The sequence below is a fragment of the Pongo pygmaeus genome, chromosome 20 (assembly GCF_028885625.2).
Source record: "Pongo pygmaeus isolate AG05252 chromosome 20, NHGRI_mPonPyg2-v2.0_pri, whole genome shotgun sequence".
Taxonomy (NCBI): Eukaryota; Metazoa; Chordata; class Mammalia; order Primates; family Hominidae; genus Pongo; species Pongo pygmaeus.
Genome location: NC_072393.2, coordinates 8,353,995 through 8,364,025, shown reverse-complemented (window position 1 = coordinate 8,364,025; position 10,031 = coordinate 8,353,995).

Sequence of the window (10,031 nt, the reverse complement as noted above, 5' to 3'; positions counted from 1 at the left end):
TCCTAGCACTTTGGGAGGCTGAGGTGGGTGGATCACTTGAGTCCAGGAGTTCGAGACCAGCCTGGCCAGCATGGTAAAACCCCGTCTCTACTAAAAATACAAAAATTAGCGGGCATGGTGGTGTGTGGCTGTAATCTCAGCTACTTGGGAGGCTGTGGTAGGAGAATCGCTTGAACCCTGGAGGTGGAGGCTGCAGTGAGCGGAGATCATACCACTGCACTCCAGCCTGGGTGACAGAGCAAGACTCTGTCTCAAAAAAAAAAAAAAAAAGCCAGGCATGGTGGCACATTCCTGTAGTATGAGCTACTTGGGAGGCTGAGGTGGGAGGATCATTTGAACCTGGGAAGTCGAGGCTGAAAGCTACAGTGAGCCGAGATTACACCCCTGCACTCTAGCCTAGGCAACAGATCAAGACCCTGTATCCAAAAAATAAATAAATAAACACACATAGAGACATAAAATATAAATATGTATAATACATACAGAAAGAAATACATATGCAATACACATAAACATATATATATACATGTATGGAGAGAGCCACACTTACATACAGAGAGATACATATATATAACATACACGAACAGGCTGGGCAGGGTGTCTCACACCTGTAATCCTGACACTTTGGGAGACTGAGGTGGAAGGATTGCTTGAAATCAGGGATTTCAGACCAGACTGGGTAACAAAGTGAGACCCCGTCCCTACAAAAAATAAGAAATTAGGGCTGGGCGCGGTGGCTCACGCCTGTAATCCCAGCACTTTGGGAGGCCGAGGCAGGCGGATCACCTGAGGTCAGGAGTTCAAGACCAGCCTGGCTGACATGGTGAAACCCTGTTTCTACTGAAAATACATAAAAAAAATCAGCTGGGCATGGTGGCATCTGTAATCCCAGCTACCTGGGAGGCTGAGGCAGGAGAATCGCTTGAACCCGGGAGGCAGAGGTTGCAGTGAGCCAAGACTGTGCCATTGTACTCCAGCCTGGGTGACAAGAGCGAAACTCCATCTCAAAATAAATAAATAAATATAAAAATAAAAAAATAAAAATAAAAAATTAGCCAGGTGTGGTGGTGCCTAGCCGTACTCCCACCCTTACTCAAGGAGGCTGACGCAAGAGGACAACTTAAGCTCAGGAGTTGGAAGCTGCAGTGAGCTATGATCATACCATTGCACTCCAATTTGGGCATCAGAGTGAGACTCTGTCTCCAAAAAAAAAAGAGGCTTGGCACGGTGGCTCAGGCCTGTAATCTCAGCTCCTCGGGAGGCTGAGGGAGGAGGAGAATCGCTTGAACCTGGAAGGCAGAGGTGGCAGTGAGCTGAGACTGCGCCATTGAACTCCAGCCTGGTGACAAAGCAAGACTCCATCTCAAAAAAAAAAAAAAAAGAAAAGAAAAAGAAACAAAACAACAATCACACACACACACACATATACGTAATACATAAGTGCATAAGTACATAGATAAAATACACTCACATAGAGACATATTCGTATATATTTATATAATACACTCATGCAGGATGAGATAATACACACTTTTTTGTACATCTTCTTCTTCTGACCCACTTAAGGATATATTGCACACATAACGTGTGCCTTTTGCCCTTTACTAAGAAAAAAAAAGTGTTTATATAACCGTGGTACAGCTAGCAATTTCAGGAAATTTGAACCTGACATAGTACTGTTATCTAATCTATGGTCCATATTCCAGTTTCATCAATTGTGTCAAGCATGACCTGAACAGCTGTGGTTTGTGTTTCTGTTTGTTTTCTTTTGTTTTGGAGACAGGGTCTCACTCTGTCATTCAGGCTGGAGTGCAGTGGTGCAATTATAGCTCACTGCAGCCTCCAACTCCTGGGCTCAAGTGATCCTCCCGCCTCAGCCTCCTGAGCAGCTGGGACTACAGGCACATGCCACCACACCAGGCTAATTTTGGTATTTTTTTGTGGAGACAGGGTTTAGTTACATTGCTCAGGCTGGTCTCGAACTTGAACTCCTGAACTCAAGCGATCCTCCCACCCCGGCATCCCAAAGAGCTGGGATTACAGGCATGAGCCACAGTGCCTGGCCACAGCTGCTTTTTGCTTTGTTTTGTTTTGTTTTGTGTTTTTAAAAAACCTGAGTCTCCCTCTTTTGCCCAGGCTGGAATGCAGTGGCACGATCTCAGCTCACCACAACCTCAGCCTCCTGGGTTCAAGCGATTCTCCTGCCTCAGCTTCCTGAGTAGCTGGGAATACAGGCACATGCCACCATGCCCAGCTAATTTTTGTATTTTTAGTAGAGACAGGGTTTCACTATGTTGGTCAGGCTGGTCTCGAACTCTGACCTCATGATCCGCCCGGATACACTGTAAAGTGCTAGGATTACAGGCGTGAGCCACCGCGCCCGGCCTCACAGCCGTGTTTTTTATGAGCAGGACCCCATCCAGAATCATCCACTGCATTTCATTGTCATGTCCTTTTGGTCCTTTTTTTTTTTTTTTTCTGAGACAGGGTCGTTGTTATGTTGCCGAAGCTGGTCTCAAACCTGGGCTCAAGCAATCTTCCTGCCTCAGCCTACTGAGTAACTGGGAATACAGGTGCATTCGCTATACCAGCCAGGGCACTGGCATTTTTTGAGACATGATCTCCCTTTGTCACCAAGGCTGGAGTGCAGCGGTGAGATCACAGCTCACTGCAGCCTCAACCTCCTGGGCTCAAGTGATCCTCCCACCTCAGCCTCCTGAGTAGCTGGGACAACAGGCATAAGCCACTATGCCTGGCCAAACACTGATATTTTTGAGATGTACACAGCGGTTATTTGTAGCACGTCCTCCATTTTGCATTTGTCTGATGCTGATGTTTCTTCCCCATAAGGTGCCTGTTATGTATTTTTGGCAGTGATGTTGTGTCCTTCTCAGTGTATGATAGCAGGAGGCACATGATATCTGTTTGCTCATTGGCACCATGAATGGTGCTAAGATTTAACTACGTAAGTTGAATCCTAGATGGTCAATGCTGTAATGGGGTAAGCACACAGGCCTAGAATAGTATAGAAAAGACGTCAATCCCATTAGGTAAGGATTCCTGGAGCAGGGGTCCTAAGGCTGAGAGATGCTTGACAGAGTGCTAGACAAAGTGTACAGGAAATAGATGACTCAGGTTCAAGGAAGAGCATGAAAAATTCTCTCTGGCTTGGGACATGCAGGATTCTTCTCAGACAAGCCCACAAGGTTGTTAGGACTATGTAATGGCACATCGTGTCCAGTGACTGGCCTCTACCGCCCCCAGCAACTAACCACAGTCTTTCCTGCCACACTGTACTCACATCCAGGTCACCAAGAAAGGTCAACCCAAGAGCAGGACCTCAAACACTCAGGGCAGAAAGGATGACTCAGAATCTGGGCTGGTGCTCAGAAGGGAACGGGGTTGCCTTTCCACCGTCCCCTATTAGCTTTTCCCCATAATTCCTTCCAGTCTGGGACCTTGTACATTGCAGGGCAGACAGCTGTGAAGTCACTAAGGAAATAATAACTGTAGCAGCATTCATTTATTTAGACCCACCTTTACACCATCAGACACTTGCATAATCCATTTTATCTCAACCTCAAGTCGGTCCCGGAAAGGAGATAAATTGAGCTTCTGAGACCTTCAGGAATTTGGACAAAGTCACGCAGCTCAGAAGGGTCAAGATTTGAACCTAGGCCAGGCGCGGTGGCTCATGTCTGTAATTCCAGCAATTTGGGAGGCTGAGGTGGGCAGATTACCTGAGATCAGGAGTTTGAGACCAGCCAGGCCAACCTGGTGAAAACTTCTCTCTACTAAAAATACAAAATATTAGCTGGGCATGGTGGCGAGCACTACCTCCCAGCTACTTGGGAGGCAGAGGCAGGAGAATCACTCTAACCTAGGAGGCAGAGGCTGCAGTGAGCCAAGATCACACAACTGCACTCCAGCCTGGGTGACAGAGCCAGACTCCATCTCAAAAAAGAGAAAAAAAAAAGATTTGAACCTAGTTCTCTTTAATTCCAAACCATTGAATCTCTCTCTCTGTCTTTTAAGACGGTGGCGGGGGAGGGCACGTGGGGTGGTGGTGGGATGTCTTGCTGTGTTGCCAAGGCTGGATTGGAACTACTGGGCCCAAGAAATCCTCCCATCTCAGCCTGCTCACTAGCTGGAATTACCGGTGCCCAAAATTGTGACCTCTTTTATTTTATTTTATTTTTAATTTAATTTTGTTGTTGTTTTGTTTTTGAGACGGAGTCTCACTCTGTCTCCCAGGCTGGAGTGTAGTGGCACTATCTCGGCTCACTGAAAGCTCCACCTCCCGGGTTCACACCATTCGCCTGCCTCAGCCTCCCGAGTAGCTGGGATTACAGGCGCCCGCCACCAGGCCCAGCTAATTTTTTGTATTTTTAGTAGAGATGGGTTTTCACCATGTTAGCCAGGATGGTCTTGATCTCCTGACCTCATGATCCGCCCGCCTTGGCCTCCCAAAGTGCTGGGATTCCAGGCATGAGCCACCGCGCCTGGCCTATTTTTTAAAGCTTGTCATTGTTTTGTAATTTACGATTTATTTATTTATTTATTTATTTGAGACAGTGTCTTGTTCTGTCACCCAGGCTGGAGTGCAGTGGGGCGATCTCGGCTTACTACTACCTATGCCTCTTGGCTTCAAGGGGTTCTTATGCTACTCAGCATAAGAACTCAGCCTCCTGAGTAGCTGGGATTACAGATGCTGGCCACCATGCCCGGCTAATTTTTGTATTTCTAGCAGAGACAGGGTTTCACCATGTTGATCTTGAACTCCTGATCTCCAGTGATCCACCCGCCTCGGTCTTCTAAAGTGTTGGGATTACAGGCGTGAGCCATCGCGCCCAGCTTATTTTTATTTTTGGGAAATTATTTTTACAACAATAAGAAAAAGCTAGAGATAGATTCCCCCCCCCTCCGCCCCCCGAAAATTCCTTCTCTATATATACCCGGTTTGACAACCGCGGACCCGGGGGGTTTACCCTAGACAGCAGCGCCCTCTGGTGGTGAACTCGAGAGCAGCTGTTCTGGCCGCTCAGACGCGTTCCTTTCCCGCTGATCCCAGGCTCCTGAGAGGAAGTTCAAGGCCTCCTGGCGGCTGCTCCTGAAGACTAAGTCAAGGGGGAAGTGGAGATGATGACGACAATGATGATTTTTGAGACAGAGTCTCGCTCTGTCGCCCAGGCTGGAGTACAGTGGCGCGATCTCAGCTCACTGCAACCTACACCTCCCGGGTTCAAGGGATTCTCCTGCCTCGGCCTCCCAAGTAGCTGGGAATACAGGCGCACGCCACCACACCCGACTAACTTTTGTATTGGTAGTAGAGATGAAGTTTCACCATGTTGGCCAGGATGGTCTCGAACTCCTGACCTCAAGTGATCCACCCGCCTCAGCCTCCCAAATTGCTGGGATTATAGGCGTGAGCCACTGCACCCCGGTTGCGACAGTCTTGCTCTTGGCCCAGGCTGCAGTGCAGTGGTGTGATCATAGCTTACTGTAGCCTCAAATTCCTGGGCTCAATCAATTCTGCCATCTCAGCATCCTGAGTAGCTGGGACTACGGGAACATGCTACCATGCCCAGCTAATTTTCAAAAATTTCTGCTGGGTGCAGTGGCTCATGCCTGTAATCCCAACACTTTGGGAGGTCGAGGCAGGTGGATCACGAGGTCAGCAGATGGAGACCATCCTGGCTAATGTGGTGAAACCCCATCTCTACTAAAAATACAAAAAATTAGCCGGGCATGGTGGTGCATGCCTGTAATCCCAGCTACTAGGGAAGCTGAGGCAGGGGAATTGCTTGAACCCTGGAGGCGGAGCTTGCAGTGAGCCGAGATTGCGCCACTGCACTCCAGCCTGGGCGACAGAGCGAGACTCTGTCTCAAAAATAAATACATAAATAAATTTTCTAGAGACAGGGTCTTGCTTTGTTGCCCAGGCTGGTCTCAAACTCTCGGCCTCAAGCAATTCTCCTGTCTTAGCCTCTCAAGGCACTGGGATTACAGGCATGCACACCACAACTGGCCAATGCCGTCTTTTGAAGCTCCTGACTGGGGCCAATTAGCTCTCATGTCAGGGGTGTCAATGTTCCGAGACAGGCCGGGCACAATGGCTCACGCCTGTAATCCCAGCATTTTGGGAGGCAGAGGTGGGTGGATCACCTGAGGTCAGGAATTTGAGACTAGCCTGGCCAACATGGTGAAACCCTGTCTCTACTAAAAATACAAAAAATTAGCTGGGCTGATAGCGGGTGCCTGTAATCCCAGCTACTGGAGAGACTGAGGCTGAAGAATTGCTTGAATTCGGGAGGCGGAGGTTGCAGTGAACTGATATCGCGCCACTGTACTCCAGCCTTGGCGACAGAGCGAGACTGTCTCAAAAAAAAAAACTGTTCAGAGACAGGCACAGTCTCTCTGGGCAGTTGGGCATTCCAGATGGGGGCAGGGGTGCCTTGGAGTTTCCAGGAGGCCCTCAAAATGGCAAACGAGCTGAAAGTGGCTCCCAAGGGGTTCAATGTATTCTGGAGTGGCCGGTAACCTCCTCCCTCTCTCTTTTCTTTTCTGACTCAAGCCTCAGCCTGGGACAGGGTGGGACAGGGTGGGACAGAGAAGGGTCACATTTTCTACCGTGAACACCCAGGGTATTAGGAATGTGGGGGAGGAGGGAAGTTGTTTAAGAGGTCTAAGAGCATCTTCCTCACCCACGCAAGCAAAATTCCTTTTCTTTCTTTCTCTCTCTCTCTTTCTTTTTCTTTCTTTCTTTGTTTCTCTTTCCCTCCCTCCCTCTCTCTTGCCCTTTTTCTTTCTTTCTTCTTTTCCCCCCTTTCTCTCTCTCTCCCTTCCTTCCTTCCCTCCCTCCCTTCTTCCCTCCTTCCTTTCTTTCTTTCTCTCTCTCTCTTTCTTTCTTTCTTTCTTTCTCTTTCTTTCTCTCTTTCTCTCTTTTCTTTCTTTCTTTTTTTTGACAGAGTCTCACTCTGTCGCCCAGGCTGGAGTGCAGTGGCGCGATCTTCGCTCACTGAAACCTCTGCCTCAGCCTCCTGAGTAGCTGGGATTACAGGTGCACAGCACCATGTCTGGATAAATTTTTTAGTTTTAGTACAGATGGGGTTTCGCCATGTTGTCCAGGCTGGTCTCCAACACCTGACCTCAGGTGATCCGCCCACCTCAACCTCCCAAATTGCTGGGTGTGCAGGCGTGAGCCACCGTGCCCGGCCCCTTTTCTTTCTTATACCTCTCCCCACTGGCTAGCTAGGCAGGAATACTCTTCAGAAATTCTTGGTCTGCAGGGAGCTTGAAATCACCTTTCAATCTTTCCATTCAGTGAAAATTTATTGAGTGTCTACTGTGTGCTGAGCACCTGTGGTGGGATTCTGAGTAGCTGGGATTACAGGCACCCACCACCACAGGCTGGAGTGCAATAGTTCACTCTCAGCCCATTGCAACCTCTTCCTCCTGGGTTCAAGTGATTCTCCTGCCTCAGCCTCCTGAAGAGCTGGGATTACAGGCTCACGCCACAATACCCAGCTAAATTTTTTTTTTTTCTGAGACGGAGTCTCGCTCTGTCACCTAGGCTGGAGTGCAGTGGTGCGATCTCGGCTCACTGCAAGCTCCGCCTCCTGGGTTCACGCCATTCTCCTGCCTCAGCCTCCCCAGTAGCTGGGACTACAGGCACCCGCCACCACGCCCGGCTAATTTTTTGTATTTTTAGTAGAGACGGGGTTTCACCATGTTAGCCAGGATGGTTTCGATCTGACCTCGTGATCCGCCCACCTCGGCCTCCCAAAGTACTGGGATTACAAGCGTGAGCCACCGCGCCTGGCCAATTTTTGTATTTTCAGTAGAGACGAGGGTTTCAACATATTGGTCAGGCTGGTCTCAAACTCCTGACCTCAAGTGATCCGCCTGCCTTTGCCTCACAACATTCTGGGATTACAGGCGTGAGCCACCACTCTGGCCGCAATTTCCAATCTCCTTTTCTCTCTCTCTGTCTCTCTCTCTCTCTCTCTCTCTCACACACACACACACACACACACACACACACACACCCCTCTGCTTCCATCATAACACCTTCTATAACTCTGACCCTCCTACCATTCTCTTCTTTTTTATTTTGAGACAGAGTCTCTGTCTTTCAGGCTGAAGTGCAGTGGTGTGATCTTGGCTCACTGCAACCTCTGCTTCCTGGGTTCAAGAGGAGTGATTCTCATGCCTCAGCCTCTGGAGTAGCTGGGACTACAGGCATGAACCACCATGCCTGGCTAAATTTTTTGTGTGTTTTTAGTAGAGGACGGGTTTCACCATGTTGGCCAGGCTGGTCTCGAACTCCTGGCTTCAAGTGATCTGTCTGCCTCAGCCTCCTAAAGTGCTGGGATAACAGGCGTGAGCCACTGTGCTGGCCATAATGATTTTATGTTATGAGACAGGGTCTCACTCTGTTGCCCAGGCTGCAGTGGAGTGGCTCAATCATGGCTCACTGCAACTTCAACCTCCTGGACTCAAGTGATCCTCCCACCGCAGCCTCCTGGGTAGCTGGGATGCATCCCACCATGCCCAGCTAATTATTTTTATTTTTTACAGAGATCGAGTTTTAACATGTTGCCCAGACTGGTATCGAACTCCTGGGCTCAAGCGAGCCTCCTGCCTCAGTTTCCCAATGTGCTGGGATTACCGGAATGTGTCACTGCACCTGGCCAATAATCAGGTTTTTATCTTGCCTTTCTTCTCTAAAACTGTCACCAGAAAACCAGATAGTACATAAGAAGTATTTTGCATTAAAAAAAAAAAAAGAAAGAATTCAAACAAATAAGGACGAAGTGGCTGAGCGCAGTGGCTCACGCCTGCAATCCCAGCAATTTGGGAGGCTGAGGAGGGCGGATCACAAGGTCAGGAGTTCGAGACCAGCCTGACCAACATGGTGAAACCCCGTCTCTACTAAAAATACAAAAATTAGCCAGGCATGGTGGTACGTGCCTGTAATCCCAGCTACTCGAGAGGTTGAGGAAGGAGAATCACTTGAACCCGGGAGGCAGAGATTGCAGTGAGCTGAGATTGTGCCAGTGCACTACAGCCTGGGTGACAGAGTGAGATTCCATCTCATAAAAAAAAAAAAAATAAGTAAATAAATAAGGAAGAAATACAAAAGAGATGACGTCACTATTTTGTAATCTCTAAGGAGTTAATTCTTGATGGCTACTGGACTCAGGAAAGGAGGCACAGCCGAACATTACGAGCCTCCTTGTGAAAGAACAGAATGCCATCCATAGTCATGTCAAAGTAATCAAATCTGAGTCTGACCCCAGTTCTAGAAGCAACTGCCAATTTGCAGGGAATACCAAGGACAGAAGAACATCCTGAACTAACTACACGAAGAGTGTAGGATCAGCAACATTTAGACCATAGGAAACACTTCAGGACAAGCAGCCAGTTGTGCGATCCTTTCTTCTTTCCTTCCTTCCTTCCTTCCTTCCTCTTTTTTTCTTTCTTTTCTTTCTTTCTTTCACAGGGTCTCACTCTGTTTCCCAGGCTGGAGTGCAGTGATGTGATCATAGCTCACTGCAGCCTTGATCACCTGGGCTCGAGTGATCCTCCCACCTCAGCCTCCCCAGTAGCTGGGACTACAGGTGCATGCCACCATACCCAGCTAATTTTTGTAGTTTTTGTAGAGATGGGGGTCTCACTATATTGCCTGGGATAATCTCGAACTCCTGGGCTCAACCGATCCTGCTGCCTCAGCCTCCCAAAGCGCTGGGATTACAGGTGTGAGGCACCTGCCCAGGCATGCAATGCTTCTATTGTAAGGGAAAGAGAGGGATGGAGAGGAACCTGTGAATTAAAAGAGGCTTAGGCCGGGCGCGGTGGCTCACACCTGTAATCGCAGCACTTTGGGAGGCCCAGGCAGGCGGATCACCTGAGATCAGGAGTTCCAGACCAGCCTGGCCAACATGGAGAAACTCTATGTCTACTGAAAATACAAAAATTAGCCGGACATGGTGGCGCATGCCTGTAATCCCAGCTACTCAGGAGGCTGA